This window comes from Lissotriton helveticus, chromosome 1_2 (genome assembly GCF_964261635.1).
Source record: "Lissotriton helveticus chromosome 1_2, aLisHel1.1, whole genome shotgun sequence".
Lineage (NCBI taxonomy): Eukaryota > Metazoa > Chordata > Amphibia > Caudata > Salamandridae > Lissotriton > Lissotriton helveticus.
In genome coordinates this window covers 451131853-451158522 of record NC_136058.1, presented here as the reverse complement: position 1 = coordinate 451158522, position 26670 = coordinate 451131853, and the positions used below count along the sequence as shown (strand labels likewise).

Genomic DNA, 26670 nt, shown 5'->3' with positions numbered 1-26670 from the left:
CCACTCTTAAAGTATGGGACTCAATTTCGGGCGACATCGGGGATGGACTTCTTTTCCATCCCCATTTACTCCAAACCATTTCAATCCAGCTTTCCCCCGGCCCAACATGAGGGACCCTTTGATGCCTGGAGAAGGGGAGGCTGCTTAGCTCTAATACATTGGTTCCACAATTTTGATCCCCTTACTTTTGATCAATGTCAAAGGGACTTTGTATTGAAGAACACAGAAAGATATCAGTATATCCAGTAAATGCACTGGGCCCTCACACCTCAGATACGGGAGGCTGCTACTCGACCTCTCACAACATTTGAGGCCTTTCTCACCAAGACTGCTAACATGAAAGGGGTGATCTCATTTATCTATAGCTTCCTCCTTAAAACAGTGCTTTCCACACGCCCCCGGTATATGTCTATGTGGGAAGACTTAATTCACCGTCCTATTTCCGATGAGGAATGGACGCATCTATGGTCCGACATCGCACGCTTCAATCATTCCTCAGAACTCAGGGAACTGCCGCCTGATTTTACGTATACACCAAGCATTGAGCAGAGCAGAGATGAGAAGAGGAGTGGAGGGAAGTGCCTACATCTGCCGTCTGTAGGTGGACTGGCTCTGGATCCCGCTACTGCTCCTGAATGATTGCCAGAATTCTCCCTTGTACTATTGACAGCGATGAATAGCAGCGAACAAGCAATGAACAGTGAGTGGTGAGTGACAAGTGACAAGAGATGTGTGGCATGTGGCGAGTAGTTAAGGTTGATCGGTCCGTAAGTCGCTGAGCCATTTCAGTCTGTAATAAGTCTGTAATACAAAATCTGAGAAATTATGCAAAGGGGAAAGTGACAATAGACTTTGATCCTGTTGAAGCACCCCTCGACCCCTGAATTACTCTGCATGCCTAGACTACAGCCCTACCCGGAGATCGGATATTAATCAATCGATTAATTAATTAGTTAATTAAATAGGTAACCAGCAGCACCAGCGGGTTCTGTACGGAGGTGTGCTTTGGGGGTGTTTTCCCTTGGAGGTGTTTGGAGGTGTTTTTGTCCAATCAAAGCACCGTTTGGTCTTGTCACTGGCCTGTTTGATTCTCTGAAAGAAGCAAGACTTCTTCACCTTAGAGGATGTATTATGAGGTCAGGAAAGGAGCGGCCACCTTTCCCTCCTATCAAAAGGAAAAGAAAAATACAACAAACACTAATATTAGATATGTTTAAAATAAAACAGACAGGTGACGTATAGTCCTTTAAATCATCTAAGGTCCATACATTTGGGAAACTGGGAAAGTCGCCGTCAAAGTTTGATTTTATGAAAGATCCAACCGGTGCTATGCTAAAATTGCTAACTAACCCATGTGATCTTCAAACTCCGGTTAAACCACTGAGTAGAAAAAATATTATATCCCCTAAGCAAGGAGTAAGTGAACCAGGCCACCCTGAGTCTGAAACTGAAGTCGAACCAATGTCAAATTCAACTAAGGACCGAGTCAACCATTGGGGTCAAATAACGGACCTAGAGATGTTAACTATTCCACTTACTGGTCGTTCACAACAAGAGGACGCAAAATGCACAAATTTAACAATGGGAGATACTCAGCACTTACTACCAACTAGGCATCCAATGCCAATAGAAGTGCAAGTGAAAATCAGAACAGCTCACAGGATAGGGGAACCATCTAATTTAGGACAAATAAATCAACGAGAGCAAGAAGCTCCAAATGAACTAAATGGTGGGGTGAAAATCATAAGGGAAGCCAATACCCCACTGAAATCGGATCTTACTCTGTCTAAGATAAATTCAGTTAAAAAACAGGACCAGCCAAAATGTAATCAAAATAAGGGATCTCAAATTAATAAGGACGAATACAACAGCAACCCAGAAACTCTGCAGCGTTGGAGTACTCCGTATCAAAAAGACGTTTTGAATAGTAGTCCACAATTCATAAATTCTTGTGACGAGGGAGATGATTTTCAAGGACCACAAAAAGAGGAGTATAAGGACCTATCATTCATAAATGGGCAACACCATAGCCCAGGTACTCAGGTACCAGGAAGTGGGAACGCAGGAGCAATTTGGGATTTATTCTTCAAAACCTCGCAATTAACTCTGAAAGCTTTAACATATCAGTCCAACAAAAAGGAGGTCCAAATTGATCTCTTGAGCGCTACGGCATCCTCTGTTGCCGGAACTGAGCAGAAGATAACAACACAAAATAATCTAATAGTAAGGGCACAATCTCAGCCAATATCTACATATGCAGAGTGTAGTTGTACCCCACTAATTAACAAACTGGCTACCATTCCGGATATTTTAAAAACAATAATTGACGATGTAAAAGGGAATGTTCCTAATGTGGGAATTCAATCCATCAAGACCGACTGCCCTCTAAAGATACAATAAAATGTAAAGACAATACTGTTGTTGTTAAAGAAAAAATAGATGATAAAACAAAAGATCAAGAAGTGATAAACCTATGCTCGACACAATCAACAATGACAGACGCAGCTCCGGAGGTTCATCTATCAAAAAGTCAGAGGATAAAACAATGGAAAGAAAGAAATAAAGCTTCTAAAAGTATTAAAAAAATACAAATGTATCAGATATAGTGAGATTGAACACTGGAAACAACCATGACCAAATATCATATTGTGAAGGTGAGGGTAAACAAATGTCTCCAACAAAACCCTTTTACCCTCTATTTAATAAGCTATCGGAGGTACAAGCAGTTATGAAATATAAATGTCTAAACAAGCAAGCTGATAGTATAAAAATGATAGAGTATGGGAAAATTCAGTCCTTAGAAATGCTGCAAGTGGAGGAATGTAATAAACAGGTGGACAATAAGCCATCACAATTGGAAACAAATAGAGCAAAGAGTGAGAGTATCAGAGGGGATGAAACGAAGAGAGATTTGTTAAAAACCTGGAAGGATATTAAATTACCACAAGATCTGGGAACCGAACCGAAGCAGTTACATAAACATCGACAATCATGCTCTCAAACTGTTAATAATCATAATGGAAGGTTAATTGAGCATGCTCAAGGTAAAAATAGCCTGCAACAAATTAAATAAAATAACTCAGATCAAAAAGAAGGAGTGGTGCAGGTAATTTCTACGCTGGAATATTAATCTAGGGGTAATAATGATATCATGACTCGTGGGAACATATTAAAATGCAGTACCCTCATTAAAGAAAATTAAATGTACCGACATAGAATCAATTGAATTCCACACGTCAAGAATAATAATTGCAAATCAACATTAGTAACTTGGACATCATCTACTGCCGCCAGCCTTATTATGCAAGAACATAATCTCTTTCAAGACTGGGGAATAAAAATAACAACTCCCCTGCAACTTTCCTATCCTAGCCCTTTTGTTTTAACAAAATTACAAAATCATAACCAATGAGAACCGATAATAATAAGAAATACTCAATATTAAAAAACTCACAGGTATGACCAACGGGCATCTTTTAAAATTATTAGAGGTAAAAAAAAGTTTACCTATTATTTGACACTTTCAAATTAGGTTGGTTAACAGCAGCTCTCCATAATGTCAGGCAGGATTGACATCTACAATCTGAAGTTTTTTTAAGGGGGCCAACAATTATGAATAAAAGGGTCAGATTATGTTCGTGGAATATAAATGGGGTTCAAGCAAAGATTCAGAATAACCAACTCGCTACTCTGTGCTATTTTCAAATCATTTGTTTACAAGACACTTGGGCTTTAGTTCTTTTTAGATTGGAAGGGTATAGGGTTATTACTCATTAGCTTAGACAACAAGTAACTATGGCAGACAGTGTGGGGGTTTGGCTATTTTTATATCAACTGAGCTAAAAATGGAAAGTGAAATGGACGTCCCAAGTCAAAATGATTATCTTATTGTCAAAATACGATACAAGGAACAAAATATAATTAAATCTCTTGTAGTAATCAACATATATAATTACGAAGAACAATGGCGACCGATTTGATCATTATGATATTGCAGCAACTGGACAATGGCACCCAACCTGAGATTATTATTACCGGTGATTATAACATGAATATGCTATGGTCTTACGATAGAGATGTTGAAATACAATGGCAAAATTGCTTATGGTCAATTCCAAGTTTTAATATGACCAATATTGTTAGGACTCTGATTAGATTTGTCATAGGCACCTCGTTGGTGAGTTCATGAAGCCCTCACCCACCAACCTGGTTGGTGGCATGCTTCATCATCGGGCCCACCCAGTGACACCTAATGTGCCCCGGGTGTGCTGCGACGCCTGATTACAGCGGAGCTGGTATTTTACTGAGAGTGTAGTGTGAGGTGTAAAATGAAGTGTGAGTTAAAACGGCTTGGCGAGGGTCCCAGTACTCGAGGGTAAATAACATTTTAATAACTGGGCCCCCGTCAGCGGTTAAAATAAGGCTTGGGGATGATTAAGGGAGGCGAGTTACTACCTCCTACATCCATCAGTTGGTCGACATGTTTCAGCCAGTGCCTTAAACTAAATCTGGCTTTCCTCAGGACCTTTTTAAAATAGAGTGTAGTGCAGGTTCAAAAGGAGTGTAATCCAGGCTATGTGTTACACTCACTAAGGTGTTTCTCTAAGTGTGAGAGGGGGGATTCCCTTCTCATATATGCCTGTACCGACAACATTGAAGACATAGACAAAACATGTAAGAAGAGGAGAGTCAAATAGGCGTCTTCGCCACATAGTCATATACATAGAATGCCGAATCTACAGTGCTCAGTGGGTAGACTACAGTCGGAAAAAGTGTAATGGCACTGGTGGTGCCATTATTGTGATTATCGCAAATAATTGGGGGTGGTGTCGCTAAAACACGGGTATCACACATATGCATGAGATAAAAGTGTGATGGGGCGTAAGTAAACACTCTTACGCTTAGATTTTGCAGCCAATGCTTCCCGGAGTGAAGCGGTAAGGGGTTGACCCTGTAGGGAAATAATGTTGGCCACTGGGAGTTAGAGACGTCTAAGGAGGGAAAAACGCTTACCCAGAGATTGTTGCTTGGAGGTTGTCATACTCGCAGCTTTTCTGGTCAGAGCCTGCCTTGTACCTGTTGCACCGTCCTTGTGCTCCGGTAGAAAGAGCTGGAGTTTCTTGTTCGTTTTTATATGCTTGCTAATTGGATTAACTATCTGCACCTGTAGCTGGGAGTAAGAGTAGACAGACTACCCCGGGTGTGTTCCTAGCGGTCTGCTCATGGACGCTGGCAAGACACTAGCACATGCGCGGTGCTGCTTGTGTCTATTGCGCATGAGCGGGGGTGAGACACTAGTTGGTGGAAAGACACTAGTCTCTAGCACATGCGCGGTGCTGCTTGTGTCTATTGCGCATGAGCGGGGGTGAGACACTAGTTATTAGTGCAGGTGCGCGGTAGAGTATGTGTTGTGTTGAAGTATGCAATCTGCCACTATCAATAGTGCGGGCATGGAATTTCAAGGAGGTGCATTAGGTCGGGCATAGTGTAATAAATCATAACAGGTTGCTGTAGGAGCAGGAGGCTATGGCTGGGTATGGCAACTAGTCACAACCCGATATAAGTTGGGCACGATTAGGGGTGGTAGCCTCAGTTGAGTGGGAGTTCATAGGTCAACTGGGTTGAATGGGTACTAGTAAAGACCTCTGTATAGAGGTTTACGTCAGCATGTGACTGAGTTCCAAGGGATCGCATCGTTCAGGCCATTGATGTGTGAGGAAAGGCGATAGATCCAACGCTGTTCTTTGCTCATCAGTCTTCTTTCATTGTCTAATGCCTGCTCAGGGATTTGTTCGATGACTGTCCATGTGAGGTCATTTGGGGTATGGCCATGGGTGATGAAGTGGTTGGTTAATTTACTGATGTTTTTCTTACACCTAATGGTGCTTCTGTGCTCAGTGACCCTAGTGGGTATTTTGCGGGTGGTCATGCCGATATAGCGGAGACCATAGGAGCAGGTGAGACGGTAAATCACATTACGTGAATTACAGTTGGTGTGGCTGCGTTGTGTCCACACCTTGTTAGGTTCTAGGGTTAGAGTTTTGGTGTGGGTGGTTAAGTGACACACACTGCAATCATTGCAGGGGTAGTGTCCAGTTACTTTTGGTAGGCCCCATGCATTCAGAATGGTGTTCGGTTCTTGTGTGTTATGTGTTTTGGGACGGGTGTTAAGTAGTTGGTCCTTCAAGTTATTGCTTCTCTTGTAAGCAAAACGCGGTATGTCCCACTGCCTCTGGCCAGAATTCAAGATCTTCCAGTTCTTCTTAATGAGTTTGGCTACCTCATTGGAGGCTGTGTTGTACGTAGTGACGCAGGTGATAGGTTGTTCCTGCTCCTCTTTAGCTGTGGTTTCAAGGAGGGCCTCTCTATTCTGGTTCCTGGCCCTCTTCCTGGTTTTGGAGATGATGGCTGGTGGGTAGCCCCGGGCCTCCAGTTTCTTGGATAGTTCAGCGGACTGTTTTTTATAGTCTGCTATATCACTGCAATTCCTGCGTATACGTAAGAATTGCCCGAAGGGAAGGTTCTCCCTTAGCGGGCGTGGGCGGAAGCTTGTGAAGTGGAGTAAAGAGTTTCTGGCCGTGGGTTTATAGTAGGTTGTCGTGGTGAGTCTGCCATCTTTGACTGTTATATTTAGGTCCAGGAAAGCAAGTTGGTGTGCACTGATAGTGCTGGTGAACCTTACAGGTCTCTAACTCCCAGTGGCCAACATTATTTCCCTACAGGGTCAACCCCTTACCGCTTCACTCCTGGAGGCATTGGCTGCAAAATCTAAGCGTAAGAGTGTTTACTTATGCCCCATCACACTTTGTATCTCATGCATATATATTTTAGCGACACCACCCCCAATTATTTGCGATAATCACAATAATGGTACCACCAGTGCCATTACACTTTTGATGATTCATTACACTATGCCCGACCTAATGCACCTCCTTGAAATTCCATGCCCGCACTATTGATAGTGGCAGATTGCATACTTCAACACAACACATACTCTACCGCGCACCTGCACTAATAACTAGTGTCTCACCCCCGCTCATGCGCAATAGACACAAGCAGCACCGCGCATGTGCTAGAGACTAGTGCCTTTCCACCAACTATTGAACAGTAAAGCAAAAGAATTTTAAGATTGGGTAGTGGCAGGGGAAAAAACATTTATTCTGTACCCCTTCAGTCCCAAGATCTAAAAACAGTGCAGTAGTAGTGTAACAAAATAACTACTAGGAAGTATCTTAGGTCGACATGTTTCTGCAGACTACCGGAGCCAGGTGGTCTCCCGCTGCTTCTTCAGGACAATTGAATGCTACTGCTAAAAAAAGAGGAATTAATATCACCTTAAACGTGATCTGTTACCATCTTCCTGACTTATTAGCAGGAAGGAATAGCCCCACCTCACCTGGCTGCAGCTCAGGTACCTGGAGAACCGCTCTCTCCGTCGGTACCCCGGACGTCCCTCTGGGCTGTCTGTTGGGGAGACAGACTGAAGGAGCAGCGGGAGACCACCTGCTTTACTGTTCACTGATTCACTCCCACTTATTTCTTTTGCACTGCTACTCAGTCATCCACAGACACGCTTTCCTCTTGACACGTTCGATATAGATTAGGCTTATAACATCTGCCAATCTATTGTGGATATTCGACCTTCTAAACGTGACGGTCCCCAAATGATGAAGGGCGGTCTCCTGAGTTGACTGATGGGAACTCGCACATTTGGATGATGTTCCACAGGCAAGATCTCACTTACTACCTTTCTATGTATTAAGGTTTACACACAGATACATACTTAAGTTATATATATAATTTGTTTGACTTACTGCTATTTGTTGTTGGTGTAGTTAAGTAATTAGGGGTCATAGCAGTTTAGGTCGGTAAACTTTCCCCTAGCACCCTCCACCCTCAGTGTTTTGTTGAATCAGTTTCTCTCCCATTACACCATCAACTGAAGCAGCACGCATTAAGAGCACTAATGGAAAATAGCTGGCACTCACGCGCTGACTACCCAGCATTGTCTCTATGATGTCGGTGATAAAGCCAATGAGTTGCTTGCATGGTTATAGAGACAAGACAAAGGACGGAACTGGATCCTTGAGGACACTGACAACAAGGGGACGGAAATACTGGGAGAGACTTCCTGAAAGACCTGACCCTGCCAATGCTAACGAATGAGGACCGAGACGCACTAGACCAAGACCTGACAGTAGACTAAATAAATAAGACAATAGGAACCTTGCAAACAGGGCAAGCGATGGGGCCTGATGAGCTACCCTTAGAATTATATAAAAGCATGACCGATAAAACCAGGGAGTGCCTCCAGAGGAGGTTTCAGACTGCCTGAAAATAAGGGTGTCTCCCAGAGGACCAAAGAACGTCTGAGGTGGCGGTCATCCCAAAAATGTGGGACTTATAGACCTACCTCCCTGTTTAATTTTGAGACTAAGGTCCTTGCGAACGCCCTGGCGATCTGCCTGCGGACAGTAATTGCAACAGTGGGTCATCCTGATCAATCGGGCTTTATGCCACACCAGGGAACACGCTTAAATCTCCGACAACTTAATGGAGCTCTTGTATGTGGCCCCTCTAGCGCGCATGCGCGTCAATAATACAGTCTCCGGAGTCTTTGCCCTCCAACAGGGATGTTCCTTGTCTCCTATGTTCTTCTCACGTGCATGGGTTCGGCAGGACCTCTCATATGGGGTATTCATGTTTATCAGGAGTGGGATGAGAGAATCTTCCTCTACGCTGACGTTTTGCTATATGAAACGTAACAAGTCTTCTCGAGTGAACGAATCCTACAAATTATTCACATATTTGGAGATCATTCAGGATATAAGATCAATTGGAAGAAGTCCTTAATATTCCTGCTGGAGGCAGGGACCCTGCGGCTGCACTCTAGGTGCACAGCTCGGGTGGCACTACATGGCTTTAAATATTTGGGCGTAATCTGTCTTTCCTACTACCTCTTCTCTTTCTGACACTTTTCTGTCTACTCATCACTGCTCACTTCTTATGGGCCTCTTGCCCGTGTTCTTAGTGTGGTTGTTTTTAAAGGGTCCTGCGACTTCCCACAACAGACCAATATTGCTATACATAATGTGTCACGCGTCCGGCGCAGCAAGGGTTGTAAGCGACATGCTGTGTTCAAGCTACTTTGCTACTGATTCTCCATACTCTTGGAGACTCTCTTACAGTACGCTGCCGACCCTAAATAGGGTTGTGGGCTTTACGCTGTGTACATCAGGACCTGTTTTCTATTCTTTACCTACAAAATAAAAATAGATTTCAAACAAAATATTTGGGCGTGTTCATTACAAGAGAGCCACAGGCAGGAACATGCTTTCGAAATTAGACCGGTGTCACAGGGATACCCCAAACTGGCAGGCACTCCCGCTATCCTTACTGCGCCGGGTGGCCCTATTTAAAGTGATGACCCTCCAGGGTCTCCTGTACATCGTGCAAAAAACGTCCTTTAAGATCCCACCGGACATTTTCTTTCAAAGGGTAGACTGAGAACTTCGGCTCCTGTTGTGGGATAGTGGCACTTCACAGTAAGTTGCAGAGGGGAGTTTATTAAGGTGGACCGGCGGTCCAGAGCATTGTCAAATATTACTGGTCCACGCAGCTGGTGGCAGTCAACAACTGGGTTTTTGTGGACCGTGAGGATCCTGCTAACCAGGTAGATAGATTGGCCATGGACAAGAGAGGTTACCCCACCCCGGTGCTGTATTGAAGAAAGTATGAGTGCACCCTACCTACCCACCCTACCTACCCATATCCAAACATTGGTAAGGGTGTGAAGAGAGGCTACCAAGTGTTTAGGCTGAGAAGGTAAGCGGACTGAAATTACTCCACTGTATGATGGTGATATCTTAATTGCAGCAGGAGTATTGCAGGGCTTCACAAAATGGGGATTGATGAGCTTAGAACGGCCAGGCGATGTGTGGAGGGGAAAGGCGCTTGAGTCCTTCACGATCCTACAATAAAAGTATAAATTAGGTGACTAAAAATGGTTCTGAAATTCGCAGGTGGATCACGCTCTGCAAGGTCACATCTGGGAAGGGGAGCTGTTGCCTGATGCATCCCCACTGGAGGACCAGCTGCTAACTAATCTCATCTAACTAATCTAATCCCCTGACCGAAAAAGCAATCTCAACCATCTATAGGAAGTTGATACAGTTCTCTGGATCCCTTGGGGACGCGGAGGGATGTGTGGGAGAGGGATCTAGGCACGCTTGGAGAAGGCGATTGGGTTGAGGCCATTCAGGGTGCCAGGGAGGTGGCAATTAGAACTCGTTTTGGTCTAATTTAACTACAGATCCTACATAGGACCTACTACTCCAGAGCTTTGTTGCACCGAATAGGGCGGGCGGCCACCTCTCTGTGTAGAGGGAATGTGAGGGTGGGGGGGGCTTTTTTTAATGTGGTGTGGAGTTGTCCGGTAATTCAATGCTACTGGGTAGAGATCATGAGAATAATGTCCCAGGTCATGGGACTAGCGATCCCCGTGGGGGCAAATGGCGCCTCCTGAATATCACAAGTGAGGTGACATGGCATAGTATTCGCAGAATATGACTGGCCCTGGCTTCGGCGGTTGGCAAGCGTAATATTGCAGCGGTTGGGGAGCCAGCTCCCCCCCCCCCCCCCCCCAGGGTGGAGGATTGGGAAGCAGATCTTGATTGGTGTCAACGGGTGGACACAGGGTGTATCTCAGTAGGGGCTGCCCTTGTAAATGGGAAAAGATATGGGAGGGATGGCAGAGCTACCGGGCCATGTGACGCGCCATGAAGTAGTGAAAGTTAAATATGCGAGCTAGTTTTATGTAGTCGTATTTAGCCAGGGAGTGTCAGGACAAGCCAAGCTATGTTACTCACTCCATATTTGCAGACTTTGTGTTTTTGGTCTAATCACTCTCACTAATGTGCACTGTATTTTTGTTTTCAACACCATCGATTGAGCACTAGTTCAATAAAAAGAGCTTTTAAAAGTAACTGTGTCTTGGCAAGATAAGCAGCGTGCTGGTCATTTATTAAATCGAGTCTGTTGATCTATTGCTGAGCTCGGAGTTCAAGCAGTCGACATTACAAAGCTGAGAATATTGTGACTGCTCGCCCTCGCTAACTTGAGAGTCAAGTACAAAAAAGGGTTTACTTGGTCAGTTTGCGCAGCATTACTAGGACAGGTCACATAACATCAAAGGAAAGTGACCTCAACCCAGTAGCCGCTACCTATCCCGTCGCCCTGGAACTAGACTGAACAGAGAGGCGGCACTGAAACTGCCTTGCTTTGTCAAGCTGAAGCGTTTGGTCCTTGTATGTTTTCTAGACCGCAATCCAGTATGACATAATTTAACATAACCAGTAACTTGCTCAGCTGGCATTGCAGAGATAAATCAATGCGACATATATAGCAGGTTTTTTAAAAAAAGGCTGAGTTAAGGTAAGGAACACCGCAGCGTCTTGTCATTTACTTATTCACATACAAGAAATCACATAGCGGCAGCATTCTAATTAACTCTCTTTTCTCCACTCCTCTATTTGTCAATTATCAAGACTATGTGTTTGATTTAAAGTCCAAAGGGTCACCCGATTTGTTAGAGATCTCTGCTGGCCCTGTTGCGCTCTCTGTTCCTTCAGAAGAGCAGCAGCCATGGTGGCTCCTCTGGAGGCACTGCAGGGGTGGTGAGCGGCTGCCATGTTTCAGGCGGCCATTCACCAACTTGTGTGTTTTTCAAAAACAAGCTTCCAAAGCAGTAGTTTGTTTTTAAAAACCAATAACTAATCACCCTCGCACCCTAGGAACTTTCTCCCTAATTAATTTTCCCCCAGGAAGTGGGGTTCATTTAAAAAAAAGATTCTCATCACGACTGCCAGGTATTCCCTGGTGGTCCTGAATAAGAGAAAAATACATCAGACTGCTTGATCTAAAAAGGAATGGCCGTCCGATGTATTTAAACCAACGGCACCCAAGCAAGGCTCGACACATGACACTCCACCTGACTTGCTTTAGGTCAGGCAGACCATCCGTTTGTTGGACAGGATACTCAAACATGCTTGTGAAGGAGTACCCTGCTCACCAAACTCTAAATCAAGACCGCTATATTTTCTGTGTTATGCATATATCTCTAGGTCCGCTTCAATATGTCCATCAGTCTTTCTATGATGTACCTGTTGTACGAGTTACTTACCTTCGGTAACAATGTATCTGGTAGAGACGATTCTAGCCGCAGATTCCTTAACGTAGAATTATCCTCAGGCGTGAAACTGGATCTGGAAAACTTTTTGCCACAGCATCCCTGTGCGCTGGGGGGACAGCATCACGCGACTCCGACCAGGCGTCGTCCGCGTACGTGACGTCAGCAAAGTCACATAAGTCCCACCCCGGCGCGCCTACGTCAGTTTTGTTCGGAGAACTTTTCCGCACCACAACGTGGAGCCAGCAGAGAAACTGTGGGAGCATGGGACCAGTGTGTGAAACAGCAGAAAAATGGAAAAGAAGGAATTGTGACGAAGAACACAATAAGGAGCAGTGCCAACACTGCAGTACCCAAAAGCAGGGAAAGAAGAAAGAACAGAGCACAGCCCTGAGCAGCCACTCTGCCAGTATGAAAACAGTACCCCCTTAAGACAAGGAAAATATGCAAAATATCATGACAACATGCAGCAGGACTACACCCCCGACCAAGACCCATGAAGGGGAGCAAGTTCCAAGAAAAAAGGGAACGAAAGACGTCCAAGGCAACCCCAGCACAGAGTGCCACAACCCCCCCAAGGGAGCCAGGACAGGGCACGGCCAAATGACACAAACCCAGAGGATAGCAGAGGGGCCAGGACCCTCAGGAACAAGAGGGATGAAAGGACGCCAGCCTCAATCCTGGAGCAACCAGAGCAGAGGGGCACAGGAGTACCTATAGACCCAGTCTTTAAATTGCCAAGGAAGAGGAAGGAACAAAGCAAGACAACGTCTTGGCGAGAGAGCGAAAGACTGCACTCACTCATCATAGCCATCCACCGGGAGGCGAGTGCAGAAGGGCAAGCCAAAGGGTCCTCGCAGAACGGGGAGGAAGGGCGGGCCGTGAAGGAATCTACGGCTAGAATCGTCTCTACCAGATACATCGTTAGCGAAGGGAAGTAACTCGTACATCTGATAGAGACTACTAGCCACAGATTCCTTAACGTTGAATAGATACCCTAGCCATACCCTAGGGAAAAAAGGGTCTGCGGAAGGACCCCACCAGCCTGGACAAGACAGGGGACTAATCCAATGGACAGGGCGAAGAGCCCCGTCTTCCCAGCCCCCCACAAGCAGAACACCACCGAACCCAAGAGTGGAAGAAGAAGAAGAAAAAAGAAGAAGAAGAAAGCCTGTTCACTCTCAACAGAGGAACCACGGGCAAGGCCAGGGAGGCCGAAGCACCCCACGCCCCTACAAGGCAACAGAGCTTCCATCCAATGCCAGGGCAAGGAAGAGGAAGAAGAAAAGCCTAGAGGGCCCAAGTAAACGATGAAAAAGAAGGCAAGCCCACCATAGACGGAAGGCAACAGATCAGACAGAGCGGTGCCAGCACTAATGAGCCGCCAGAAGCAGGAAGAACAGCCCGGGGGCCCCAGGAAGACCGGGAAGGCTATGCCTGACAAAGGGAGAAACACAGAACCAACCCAGCCTCCAGGAAAGGAGCATGAAGGCAAGGAAATGCCCGGACACACTACTACGAGGGGTCCACGCACACGACCTAAAGAAGCATCAGCAACATACATAAACGCCATGGAGAGCATAGGCCCGAAGGCGAGCATAACTCCCTAGTAGAGCGCAAGCTATATAACAGCTACTACTACCCCACATAGGGTACGTTAAGTCCCAAGACATGGGATCCCTCTTTGGAAGAAACTTCCGCAGCAGAGGAAAAAACAAAAGAGCCACGGGGAAAAAAAACAGCAGAAGGCTTGCCAAGCAGCCCAAGAGAAAAACAGAAGGCCTAATCTCAGGGCCAAGTCTGTGCAGATAACTCAAGCAAAAACAAACACAGTCAACAAAGGGCCTTCCAGCAGCCAACAAAGCCACAGTCTCAGCAAGGAGGACTCGAGTGGCCATAAAACCCACTTCACAGCCAGGGCAACCTGCCCAAAAGAAGGTCCAAGAACCAGATCAACTCAGCAGTCACTGAGGGGGAGAAGGAGAAGGAGAAGGAGGAGGAGGAGGAGGATGGAGCCCTGCCAAGAACCTCTGGATGGCGGAGTCTGCCGGGCATGGAATAACAGAGTGCCACCGAATGGAAGATCAACCAGCCGCTCCCGAACATTTACAGGGAACACACTGTCACCAAGCCAAGCATGCCGACGGAGGGCGACCGAGGTAGCCATGGCATGGCCCAGCACCTCAGAGATGTCCAGAGCGGAGCGGAGAATAAACGCTGCTAGCTCTCGGCCATCCAACGCATGATGCCGTAAGTCGACCTAAACAGTGAAGCGGCGAATCCCATGGACTCAGCCGAGTCCCAAAAAGAAGAGGTGGCCCTAGCCAACACACATAAGGTGTTAAGGGCCCGCAAAGCATCGCTGGTCGAGACGAACATATTGTGTCCCCAAGAGTCCAGCCAGCGGGCCTCCCGCGATGGCAGAGATAACAGTGGCGGTAAGGAGGGAAAAGAAGCCCGCAAAAGTGTACTGGAGGCAGAGGGGTGGAGGGAAAGACATGCCAGGTCACGTGGCGCTGGAAGGTGCCGGTGCAGGAGGTGTTGGAGCACCGGATCGCCTGTGGCGGGACGCCCCCAGGTCTCCATCAGGGAACAAAGGAGCGAACCCTCAAAGGGTAGCAATAGTTCCCTCCCACCAGAGCCCTGGTGGAGAACCTCCAAAAGATGGTCTACCGGGAAATGAGCAACCGGGTCACCCATGCGCAGAAAACCCAGAGCCGTGGACACTGCGTGAGCGAAGGCCGCACCCGCCTCCATAGGGCCCCACAGTGGAGAAAGCAGGTCCTCTGTGGGCGACGGCTGTAAACTAAGGCGGCCGTCATCAAAGCCAAGCAGGACGGGCAAAGGCCAGACCTGGAAGTTAGAAGAGGAACCGAAGAGTGGGGGACCTGTTGCACCTCCGGGAAACACCGCGGCCTCAGGAATGGCGGGGAGCCAAAGAGGTTTGACCTAAACTTCTCGAGGGACCAAACCACAGCAAAGGCGTCCATCTAAATGGCACTTCAACGTTGTTACCTGGGGATTAGCCTTCTACTGATGAAAGCCAGTGGCTGATCTTGACCGTGGTCATGTTTTTGGGATAGCACTGCTCCTGTACCATGTTCAGAGGCATCGGTCTGCACAATTAATTGCTTGACATAATCCAGGGAAGCCAAGGAAGGCCCTCACTTGAGTCTGGGTAGTTGGAGCCACCCAGTCCAGAATGGTCTAGATCTTGGGTTGCAAAGGTTGAACCTGGCCTCCACTAACAAAGTGACCCAAGTAGGCAACCTTTCCCTGCCTTATCTGGCACTTGAATGCCTTGATAACGAGGCCTGCACTTCTCAGAGCCCCCGGTGCTTTCCTAAGGTCAATCAGGTGATCCTGTCAGGTGGAGCTACAGACAGCAATATTGTGTAGAAATGCTGCACTCAAGGATTCCAATACAGCAAGGGCTTAGTTCACCAACCTTTGAAAAGTGGCAGAAGCATTTTTCAAACCAAAGGGCATTACAGTGAACTGATAATACCAATCTGTGGTTGGAAATGCAGATATTTATTTTGCTCCTGGAGTCGTCAGACCTATCAGCCAGTACTCTGATGTGAGATCAAACTAGCTGTCGAAGAAATGGTGCATGCCACACAACTAAGTATTGAGCTGACACCCAAATGCTTTTTATTAGGCCTGTTTAGATGTCAGAAGGGCGCAAGATAACCTATACATTTGGTCAGTCGCCTATGGTAATGGTATGACGTAGAATTGCAATCACATGGCTACCCCAGCATGCCCCATCGATTGTGCTCTGGCATGGAGATGGGCCTCTTCTTCTACGGCGGACGCTTCTATCTCGTCTTGGTCAGATTCTTCCCCGAAGATCTCCATAGTGTGTTGAATGCTTTGATGCTGTCTCCCTCATCATCGAGCCTGATGATCGTGAAGAGTCCTCTTGGACCGAAACGACTTACAAGCGTCGCAGTCTTCTTCTTGTGCTCCGGAGAGATGCACAAGTTACAAACTTGATGTACGTCGATGCGAGGGTACTTGGCGCGGCACCCAGGACAGAAATAGAATGGAGTCCGTTCCATTTGCAGATGGCAGCAAGGCCCGACGGTTGCCCACGAGGTTTTCTATCAAAAATGGAGAGTTTGCCAATTGATTTGAAACACGGAGAACAGAGAAACGTGTACTGAAACAATACAGTTGAGGGTAGAGTGGACTGCGCACTGAGGGGAACCCGAAGAGCGGTTTCGGAGTGCAGTAATACACATCCAAACCCGTTTGGTCTAAAAAACAATCTAACAATGCAGTCGATGCCCATGCGCACTATCACCGAAAGGTGGAGTCACCTTACCTCGTGACTGGAAAGGCTTCTTCAAAGGAAAATAACTTGCAAACATCCGGACCCAACACAAGATGGCAGGAGTACGTAAAGCATGTGCATATACAGCACACAAGCCTCGAAAAGAGGATTAATGGCCCCAAATCCCTGCCGTGGTATCTTGTCATGTTGTGGCTGAGTGTGCCATGTGATGTGGCAGGCTATAGTGCTTGGTGTGATTTGGTCATTTTTGCCATGGTGGAGTGCTAAACAATTAGGCAAATTTAGATTTTCTTTGTTTTTGGGATCGTGTGAAATAGTGCGGTACCTACCGTATGATGTAAGTAAATAAATTATATTGCTATTATACGGTAAGGATGTGGGGGTGAGTGTTATTAGGGCCAAAGCCTTGCTGATTATATGCAGAATAACAGGTCTGGGAGGTCACTCCTGACTAGAGCAGGTTAGCAGCTGCACAGGCCTTGGGCACTGATCCTATTGAGGATAATATGTGACGGGCCACTGGTGACTGGAGCTGGCTAGCAACAACGCTAGCCTCTGGTATTCCTTACAAGCAGGGTAACAATACATGTCAATATTGACTGGAACTGGTTGGCAGTAGAGTTGACCTCCGGTTTTGAATATTTGCAGGATTTAAGGTACAGGGGTCACTACTGACTGGAGTTACTTAGCAGGATAATAGGTCTCAGGGGGCCAATACTGACTGAAGCTGGTTAGTATGATCACTAGTCCTACTAATGACTCAAGTTGGCTAGAATGATAACCTGCAAAGTTACATGATTCTATTAGGGCCCAGAACCCTTTTATTTAGTGATGTCCATCTGCACACTTTCCTGCATCTTGTAGTAAATTGAACATTGACAAACAGAAGTGTTATTTCCAGAAACAGTGAATTCTGCAGCTTGTCTGTGTATCTTTTATCTGCACCTCACAGACTCCTCACATTCCTCTCGAGAGAAGATCCTGCCTCCTACTCATTAGTGTTGTTTCAGTAACTGTTTCTATCACGTGTTCAGGTTTCATTGACTTGTATTAGGAGAAAAGTGTATAAAAATACATTGTGTAGCATTAGCATTATATACTCCAACTTGCTTTAGGGTAGATGCTCTCGTCCATTGCAAAGACAATTGTGACTTGTTAGTTTGCTTGGCCTTTTGCTATTTTTGCATTAAATGTATGATAGATTTGTTGGCCTCCCTGTGTGTTGTGTTTTATTTTACATATCACAAGAGATGACGAGGAAAATGACAGTCCAGTATACACATTCTTCATATAAATCAACTCACAGTATACTGTTCTGGAGGTTCAGTCCCACAGACATTATCTCTAACTGAACGCACTCTAGGAAACATGTGCTTTTCAAACCAGTTGCCTTCTGATGCGGCGTCCTCGCTATTGGATAAGTCAGTATGTCCTGACCCTTAGGAGGATTACCGTATCTAGTGCACTCTGTTAGACAGCGCTCACCTGTGGTGGTAAGATGGTAATAGGCACCTTATCACCTATGCACAGTACAGGGCTTTGAGTTACAGAGCTCCTCACGCTGTGGAGAAGATTAGGTCACATTTACCCATTTTCCCATATTTGGGCCTGATGAAATGCCAACAGATTGCTCCATGGCTACACAGGGCATGAACAAAGTTGACCTGAAGTATAGACCCCAGCTTACCAGCAGGTCCATAGGTGATCGACACTTTCACACAGTGATAGGGGCCATTAGTTATTCAATTTCTCTGCCACTGTTTTTAATCTCAACATGGACCAGGATTAACTATATTGTGGCAACTGGTCGATAGTTGATCTTATATTCAGACTTTCACCAATCTCACATCTAATGACACAACATCCTCTGTCCTACTATGCGCATCCGGCGTACTTATTAAAAGATGTCCAACAAAGTGCCCTCTTGTGGTGCCCGCCAGGCATTGTAGCGCCGGCCTGGTGAGGAGTATAGCCCAATGATGAAGCAGGTCACCTTCAGGTGTGTGAACGCAACATGTCTTAAAAGCACATGCGTCCTAGGGTGTCTGCGTTCAGTTACAGATAATGACTCTGGGACTGAACCTCCGGAACAGTATACTGTGATATGATTGTGTTTTATTTTAACAAATGTACATAGCAGATATTGGCCCTTCCTTGATTCACAAAAATTATCGGATACCTGCTTCGGAGCGCACTTCTTACAGACGAGTATGGGGTTATCATGTTGCTGCTACAAGCTCCTTACCTGTGTGAGTTATCAGGAACGATGCAGGGGGCAGACCCAAACCAGCCACATGTGGAGATCAATGACAAATACTGAAGAATTAACAGAGCTTCCAAGCTGGTGACCATTACTTAATTGACCTAGAAAATAAAAGACATGTTTTTAGTATTCTGGTGACTCATGACCATAAAAAACAAAAGTTATAAATTCAATATTGTGTCAAATACTTATAAAATGAAACTGGATATGCTGAATCGGATGTTGCGCCTGGTCATGTGTGACACCCTCCACCACTATTGCTTATGGGACTTGTAGTTTTGTTTTTCTCTTTAAAAGGATGGGCTCTAAAGTCCCAGTGTTCTAAGCGATGTTGGTCAAAATCAGAGGCCTGACGGAGGATGAAGCATGACACTGCTCTGCTTAGCAGTGAGATGACTGACAGTTCCCCAGCCCTTTCATTCTTTGACAGAGAGAGGCTCGTCGGCCGTTCATATCTTTTTGCAACGACAAAGAAACTTTTATTGCAGCTTCTGTCAACTGAAGAGATAAAACGCCTAGGCATGTTTCATTAACTACATGAACAATCAAAAACATGAGTTTCTGGAAAACTATCAAGCACCCAATCGGAATCAGCCGCCCTTCACACCCAGGAAATCCTACTTGTTGGCAGGGTGTTGCCTGCCACTATATTACAGGTTACTTCCAACATAATCTTATTTATACATACATACTCCAGGGTGCTGCCAGCTATCGGGTGTACACACAGCAGTCTGGAGCCACTCAGTAAGGAGGTAAGCTCTTCATTTCATCTTAAGCCCATAGGTTACATTCACAGCCAGATGGGTCCGGAGAACTTTATCTGCACTTTAACTGCGCTGAGTAGATAGACGTAGCACATCATAGTCTGTGTTGTGTGCTGGGTGATGCCTGGTATCTTATTATCGTTGGCGGATGGATGAAGCTCTGATAAGAGCTACTACAAGGAGAACAGAGAAACAGGACCACAGATCGCCACAGAGTGACAACTGCCCAGAAGCTGAAGAAAGAACTCTGGAACAGCAAACCTCCTCTACCCTGGAGATTCTCCTGGGTAAGCAAATGATGGTAATGAAATGCAAACTGCAGCATTACGATCACACACTACAGCATCATTCCCTTTAAACCAAAGGTAGCAGTCTACAAGAAAAAACTAAACAAAAAGCAACAAAACTAGAAAATGCATTTCCAAATGCTGCAAAAGAGAAACAGTTAATACAATTGGAAAAATATTAAACTTTGTTGGTACCTTAGTAATGTGCTTACTTCTTGGCTTCACTCCATCTGCAGCAATAACGCTCTGAAAGGAGAAATTACTGCTGTGAGTCTCAGAGTCTTCAGTGTTACTGGTCTCAGTCACGAATACTGTGATGTCGGAAGATAACTTTCTCTTATTTGGCTTCATAGATCCACCAGTCATGCCATCGCTTTTAGCAGACACGCTACTGTCAGCAGCATCACAACTTCAGGCAGACCAGCAATGCAGATCTCACCACTCAAATTGAGTGAATATTAATAAGTACGGTCTCGGCTTACCAAGCAGAACCAAAGAATCGGGTCTCATAACCATACCCAGAGTCACAGCTGGCTCTGCCGCCACTTGAGCACACCCAAACACCTCAGCACTTAAGCACCAGTCCCAGGGGAGCCCATCCGAGATGTCCTTGTGAACTTGCACCACTCCTGGGTCAGCACAAGCAGCATCATGGACAGCGTCTAACACCGCTGCCACAAACATTCATCAACATCCAAATCCTCGTCACCCAAACTACCCAAAAGTGGCTTTCTAGATAAGCAGCCAGCCCTGTAGTGTCTGTCTCTGTGTACTAATTTGATGTCAAAGTTGTAATTTTAAAAACAGCCTTAGCAACCTTACAGGGGCCTTACTGACACCATTAAGGTTTCAAAGCAAAGGACTGTGGTCTGTGAACTTTAAAAGATGCATGCCCCCAGACCTCTTCTGGACAATAAGAACTGGTGAAACCATTCAGAGGAATTTGTATCATAAATCATGTAAGAGGGCAGTAAGCTCACTCCGTACCCTCAGAAAAACAGAGCGCACTCTATGAATGAGAGGTACTGCCTGAGCTTTAAGTTTGATACAATGCTCTAACCATTCACTGCACCCACTCGGGAAACATAAGGAGAATGTAGTAAAGTATTCTTAATGTCATTGGCATTCGATACCGGCATGTCACTCAACACCGCTGCATTATCAGGCACCGGCCTCATAGCGAAACCAACTTAGTCTGATTCTGCCATTCCATCCCTTACCTTCCATTGATAGATACACACATTTTTGAGGGAATCTTTTTACCCAATTATTCCAGCGGACTAACAAAGTAATCCAGTATATATCGATATCCTGCTCACCTAAGGCTTTAGGATTTATATTGGAGCTGGTCAGCTATTTCTCACATCTCTACTTTTCTCGAAGGCTACATCACACAAAATCTTGATGGGTAGTCCTGAATCCGCCATTCCATTTAACAGCACCGCACCAGCATGAACCATACACAAGGGACACATTACCTGTCGCAGGAAGGTGGAACGAACTATGGAATCAATTGCTAAAGCTAAGTTATTCCCTCTGGGGACATTCTTCCTCATTAACATCAATTGTGCCGACTTTCACAGTAGTGCATACACTCATACTGCTTGAAAATGCCCCAACACTGCCACACTGTCCTTGATCCGGGCATTTCCCATTACTTCCCACGTGTGCCTTAAACCCACACCTGTAACAACTGCCATAATGAGCTTTCAGAACCCCATTCCCATTTCTCTGGAGTTCACAGAACAACCCAGAGCAGTCCCAAGAATGCGACTCACTGGTGATGCGCCCTCCTCAAGTTCAGTGACTTAGATGAAAGCGTGGAGCGCTCTATGCTTTTAGGAATATTCACTTCTCGGGGAGAGTTGGGTTCCTTCAGCTCAGTAATCTCTCCTGCAACTTCTTAGAGAATCAGTTAAACACAAACTCATCTCTGCTACATACATCCACTCTGTTTTCAGATTTGCTTGGGGCTGTCAAAATGCAAAGAGCTGCAATATATTCCTCACACTTTCCTGACTACCTTGTTTTAAAAAGTTGTGACGTTCAAGCGTGATGCTTGGTTCATTTCCAAACTGAATTATTTAGAGGTTCTGTTCCCGCACGATACTCGTCCCATATTCCAAGTGCTTCAACCCTGGTAGGATATCAACTGCTTATTTTCAGATCATTTCTAAAAACTCTCTGCTACTTTCTGCAAGAAATGGAATTATTATTTGTGGTGAAAGAGGAAAAAACACAACCCCTGTCAGAGTGAATTTTCAACGCCATTAAAAGTAATCTGGAGTCAACCCCCTGGTACCTAAGGCACGGAACAGGCAGGCTTAACTTAGGGTACTATGTAAAATATGTATGCAGAAACCAAAACAGTAAAAGTCAAAATGCAAAAAAATAAAAAAGCGAAATAGAAAAATAAAGTGAAATGTAATGAACAAAATAACACTAAAATGACAAAACCCAATAAGCGGAATCTGAGATATGAACTGTAACGCTTTAAGTAGAGATAGTGCCAAGAATCACAAGGTGCCAATGATACTCCATTGTTGAGGAAGACCTAGGCGTAAACTGATGGTGACCGCAATGGAAGTCAGGTCGGATACATCAACCAGGTTTGTGCTGGTCAAAGACTTTACCTTTTGACTTTAGTCTTCTTCCATAATAGGAGTGCACTTCTATAGCCTCCCAGGACCTCAGGGGAAGCATTTAGAGCCTCATATGGGCTCAGTCCAGGACCAACAGCCAGGACCAGTCCAGTCCATGCCACTGGTCAGCTGGACAGTTGCAGCAAAGGCCTTTTTAGTGTTCTGTATCCTTGTAGGTTGAACAGGAGGTCAGCCGTATGACCCTACAAGTCTATTTCTTAGTCCAGAGTAAAATACGGAGCAGATCCAGTCCTTCGGGGCTTTTTTCCGATCACAGACAGGAGGTCCTGTCCTCGTCTGCTCTTCCTCAGGTCTAGGAGTGTTCTGAGGTGGGTGCCTGCAGATGCCTCATTTATGCCGGCACAGGCTATTACGTGGGAATGACTCCTAGGCATGCCCAAACCAATGGAGTAAAGGTTACCTGGCAATCAAACCCACTTTAAGCATTTCTAAGATGACAAACTTCTTCAACGACGCTAAACTTGGTCTTTGAGAGATGAGGGTGTCCATGGGGCATATACTATGGCAGTGCTAGTGCCCTTCCACATCCAGCAAGGTAGGTGTCATGCTTCAAAACATGAGCCTGCTCCTCGTTGGGCCGGCGCTGCAAAGCCCAACGGGCACCCTTACAGGGGCTCTTTATCGAAGATCTTTTGTTCCTTGCCGTATGGGTGTAGTGGGTGTGAGGGGCCTTAGTCAAGTGTAGATGTGTGTGGTGTGGTTTAAAATAGGTTAGGGGTTCCTCTTGAAGACTTTATTCTATACTAAGGGAGCAGTAGTGTGTTTTGTTATCTATGCGACAAAATACCTATTCTACTCCCAGATGGTTGACATGTTTCTCGCCTTAGAAATGTCAATAATTGATCAGTGGTGATTCTTCAGGACCGTGAGTCAAACAAATTGTGAAAAACAACCTATCTACATACAAGTGTGGTAAGGGTGCAATGCTACCTACCACTGGTATTCGCCTAGGGAATGGCCTCCTAGGGAACAGAGATCACCTGTAATAAAAACAAACAGTGAAAAGGCACAGCAGTCCTGAGTTTTTATACTACAGGTCATGAGACGTTTTGCACATTATATTCATTAGAAAGTTGAAAAGCACTGTTTATCAGAGGGGTAACCCATTGATCAGCGACCACCTGATATTCACAAGGCTGATGCGCCAGTGTGTGCAAGACTCACCGAAATTAGTGTGAAGTCTGGTCTCATCTGATGCAACGGATAAAAGACACCCAAACAGTGGTGTCACTATGAAAAGAGGAAAATCGAAATTCATTGAGTCAACGAGATAGGCAGGCACGAATGTGTAAAGTCTGCAACGGTTGAAGCACACATGCGCTAGGAGGAGGCACTGTCTCGCACACGAAGGTTCAAAAAGTGTCATGAAATGTTGGTTTATAAACAAGGGGGACTGTTGTGTTTTCAACCTCGTGGCACCCCACTCGTATCGTATCCCAAACAAAGAACCGTGGGGAGTGAGCAGTGTCAATGTTTCCTGTGGCTAAATATGTGTGCAGTCTCGAGGCAGTCAAAAAACAACTCCCTGCTGCCCGTACGGACTTGTGTGAACAGTAGGGCGGGGACCAAAGTATCAGCGGATACACTGGGGAAGAACAAAACAAGACACACCCCGTTACCATACTCGTAAACCGTTTGTAGCTTTTGCGGGCAAACAAGGAGTCACTATTTCCATGCTGTACGAGCGCTACAAAAAAGAAGACGACACAAACACCTACAGTGGTGCTTACCTGTTCCCAATGCAGAAACAGTCTCTCGACCTACTCATACCGCTGCTCATCAGGAAGGGGAAGTCTACTCCGGACGCGGAGTATAAGTACTTTTCATGCATGTTGGAATGACTGTGGTGGAGGAGTGGCCTCGTTACTCAACAGCGAAGAAGGCTGAGAGGCATGCGTTAAATGCTTAAAACAAAGCGGCCATCTTGGAGTGTAGTACATAACCCAGCTAAGAGGTAGTTGGCCCTAGAAAACTACGTACGCTGAGTGTGTATCGCCCTGTGGGTTGTCTAAGTGTATATACAATTCAATGTAATATAAGGGTATATAATAAGTCCTAGTTAAGGTGAAATCAGTGATAAATATGTTGGCACAGTAATGGTAAAGCGTATGCCAGCAACCCTTATATTAGACTGTGCCGGGGTGAACAGCCACCTAGGTCCATGCGAAGTTGAAAGAGAGTACGTGGGTCGATGTGAAGTTAAAAAGCACCCGGTAGAATGTCTTGGACATTTAATTAGTTATTCTTTTAAGTGGTGTTAGGGTAGAGGTTCCTATGGGCCAAAACAGTACAACAGGTAGGCACAATGTGTCCGTCAGAGTACCCTATATTTGGCTATAAGAGGCTATAAGAGGGTAGAGCTATAAGAGGGTAGAGCGAAGAAAGTGTTTAAGGCCAGCTTGATATTACTGTTGTGTTGGGTGACAGAAACGTATGTTACTTCGTAGTTGTTCCAGGAGGAATAAGTGCTAGGGTGATGGAGGCGTTTGTAATCATGCTAGTTGTCTCATTGTCCCTAGTAGGCCAGATAAAAAACAATTAGAGATAATGAAGGAGATATGTTCTGCAGGTGCTTCAGGTGTTCGGCGAAACCCAGGGGATATCATCGTTGACTGCATCTAGGGCATGACCGCTGGACTTAGAAAAAGCCCAATAACTGTTCCCTCTTTTTAACCCTTTCGATGCTCATGACGAGCTCAGCTCGTCATGAGGCACAGTTGAGCTGTGCTGATGACGAGCTGAGCTCGTCATGAACAATGAGGATTCATAAAATGTCAGCACAGGAGGGGAAAATGCACAGCAGCCATGGTGTTAATAGCATGACAAATATGAATTGCCATTCAATACTATCGAATGCCATTTGGGCATCCAATGAAAGGAGTACCTCCTCCTCATCTTGTGTATTTTTGGTCCAGTATGGCCTTCGAAGGTTGAGCCGTGTGTCCCTATGACGCATAAACCCTGACTGATCCAGATGGACCACTGTGCTAGTATCTTCACCAGCACCTATGCCTATGTGTTTAGCAAGGATATCAACCTATACGACCCACACTCGACCAGCGATTTACCTTTTTGGGGGATCACCACTATCGTGGCTGTGCGTTGGTCCAGGGGGAGTTCCCCTTTTTCTCTTAACTCACATTTAAAAGATGGGGAGCAACCTTACTTGCTAGACTCTTGTACAGTTCAAGTTTTTCAGCTTCTCTATTTTGTTCTTTTCTATGACTGCCTATTTGTGCCTGGGTGTATCCTCTGATCACTGTCTTGTAAGCCTCTCACAAATTGGAGGCCGATTCCACCGAGTCCTCGTTGTCTTGAAAGTATTGTGTAGTATGCATCTGTACCTTTTGCATGAACTGCTTGTTTCCGACGTGCCATGGCAGTGTAGTGTTTCTCGTTGGTCTCTTTAATTGCACTGTGACTGTGGGAGTGGTCGGATATAGCAAGCGCTTTGTGAGTGATCTCCCAAAATTGTCCCACCTGTGATTTGAATGTGAAGATGTACTCTAGTCTGGAGTGGCTTTTATGTGCCGCGCAGGTATGTGTGTACTGTTGACTCGATGGATTATGAGCCTGCCACAGGTCAATCATGCCCATCGCTGCTATCAATCCCTGTAGTGGTTCTCTTCCGAGTGTCCCCATTGCCTCGGTCAGTCTATCTAACTGCGGGTCCATGACTGCATTCATGGCATCCCCAAGAATGGGCATGCCTACGGGCAACTCAAGTATGGTGTTTCCCAGCCGTGCAAGGGTATCACTATGCAGCCTCGAAGGAATGTTTACTGAGCAAAGGTTCAGAGTTTTCCCTTCCCAAGAGCTGGTGATTGCTACATACTGTCCTAGCTTGTTGAGCCAACACCTACTCACTATCAGTGAAACGGATGCCTTAATTAGAATCCCCGCTCCACTTGAGCCTGAGGTATACCCTGCGTGCATGTGCAACTTGTACCCATATCTATCCATTGCATTTCAGTGATTGCCTCTTAGGTGGGTCTCCTGGAGCAGCACCATGCCAGGACCATGGCTACGAAGGCAGTGGAGCAGCAGCGTTCACTTCACCTTACTACCCAAACCATTGATATTCCACGTCAAAATTGTAAGTGCCATCATGGAGAGTTGGTCATGTTATGGTGGGTGAGAACTCTCAACCCCTCGCGCCCCCAGCTGGTTAAGTGCATCTCCTCAACACCTGTGTCCACCTCCATG

The 26670-nt window shown here is 45.7% G+C and overlaps 1 long non-coding RNA gene across 1 annotated transcript in view; it reads right to left on the bottom strand.

Annotated features, from left to right (window-relative positions):
* Positions 1-26670, bottom strand: part of LOC144807705 (uncharacterized) — a 74828-nt gene that overhangs the window by 19278 nt on the left and 28880 nt on the right. Inside the window, exons 3-4 of the long non-coding RNA XR_013606388.1 lie at positions 19997-20047; positions 18733-18851 (exon numbers count right to left, since the gene is read on the bottom strand). This is a non-coding gene — a long non-coding RNA (uncharacterized LOC144807705). The remainder of the gene's footprint in view (positions 1-18732; positions 18852-19996; positions 20048-26670) is intronic.